This window comes from Octopus bimaculoides, chromosome 7 (assembly GCF_001194135.2).
Source record: "Octopus bimaculoides isolate UCB-OBI-ISO-001 chromosome 7, ASM119413v2, whole genome shotgun sequence".
Lineage (NCBI taxonomy): Eukaryota > Metazoa > Mollusca > Cephalopoda > Octopoda > Octopodidae > Octopus > Octopus bimaculoides.
The window spans coordinates 68,421,361-68,423,376 of record NC_068987.1 but is presented as its reverse complement, the minus strand read 5'-3'; positions in this window follow the sequence as shown (position 1 = coordinate 68,423,376).

Sequence of the window (2,016 nt, the reverse complement as noted above, 5' to 3'; positions counted from 1 at the left end):
TATATATATATATATATATATATATGTATGTATTTATGAACAAATGTGAGTATATGTGTACATGTATATATGTATATATCGCTCAGTTTGCATCTCCACACGCATACACCTTAATAAATTTACGCTACTTACAAACTAGTCACTTAAGATTGGTACAATTTGTATTTGCTATTGGTGTGTGAATTGTATTATTTTGTTATTTACGAACATTACTGGGCCTCTTATTTTGCACTGATATTACACAGAAAATAAACACCAACAAGAAAAAATACATGAATGGTTTATTACAAGAAACTACATATTACGTACTTATATTTTATGAAATAATTATGTCACCGTTTCATTCATAAACATTCTGCAGAAATTAAATAGTAAAATATCTATAGCAATCCCTGAAATGAAAACAAAAATACTATATTTTAAAGTTATGATATAAGCCTACATGAAAAGATTACACGACCATTATTTTACGACTTTTTACACAACATAATACTGAAGAGAAATAAAGCAATACACAGTGATAGAACTTTTGTAGTTGATAATTATCATTGTTATTTTAAATGTGGGTCAGGATGGCATTATGCGGTAGTGTTGACGTAAAATACCAGGAAAATTAAATTACTTCCCTTTATAGCTTATGTTCTTTCTTTCTTCGACGGGATTAACCTGTCATCCTTCCCAAGTAGATAAAATAAAGTACCAGTCATTTAATACAGCTGATGTAATCGACTGACACCTCTCTCAAGATCTGTGGCTTCGTGGCGAAGAAATCTTTATGATTTCGATCTCAGTAGTATATAAATATGCAAGACCGAATCCTTAAAATGTTTGCGATATTTTGAATAGTGGTGAAATTTAATTAGTTGCCAAGGAAAGCTATCCAATGGGCTTTCTCATATAAAGTTCCATATTGCTTGTTAGTTATTAAGTCTTTTGGCTGTGTGTATATCCACAATACAGACTAAACTTTCAGCAAGGGATTAATTATGTACTTAAATCAAGATAGTGTTTCTTAAATTCTTAGGTATTATCTGGTATATAATATTTTTTTTCATCACTGTATCTTTGTAATATAAAACATCAGATATGTTGGATATGGTCTTAGGTATAGTGTAGAAAAGATTTCATGTGGTAGAAAAACACTGACAATCTCGTTTGAACAGCGCCTTTACGACAATATTTCAATGTACTCAACAATCAAGGTTTACTACACTAATTTTAGATAATTAGACAAGGTAGAAGAATATTCATCATTATAGGCTCATGTGTGTGTGTGTGTGTGTGTGTGTGTGTGCGTGTGTCCATAGATGTGTGTATATGTATATGTATACACACACACAAACACACACACATATATATATATATATGTATATATACATAGTAAGAAGATTATATCTATAAGTCAGATATAAATGCATAGATGTATATATTTGTATATGTATGCATTCATATACAAACATACAAAGATAGATAGATAGACAGATAGATAGACAGACAGACAGACAGACAGACAGACAGACAGACAGACAGATAGATAGACAGATAGATAGATAGATAGATAGATAGATAGATAGATAGATAGATAAAGATATAATTGAAGTATTTACAGGAGATGTTTGCATAAATAAAAGTTCCGATTATTGCTATTTAGCAACAATAAACAATATAGTTTTGGGACTGAGTCAACGTATTGCGCCCATCAACATTATCATTGTTAATACTGATTAATACAGCCGCCACCACCAACACCTTAACCACCACAAGCACCACCACAACAACAACCACAAATACTACTACTACTACTACTACTACTACTACTACTACTACTACTACTACTGCTGCTGCTACTACTACTATGTTTAACTCCCTGTGGGTCCCCTCATATGAAAAGGAAAAATATATTTTATACAAAAAATATTAGAAACAGTGGCACGTGTGTGTGTGCATAAGAATACACACACACACACACGCACACACACACACACACACACGCATACACACACACACACACACACA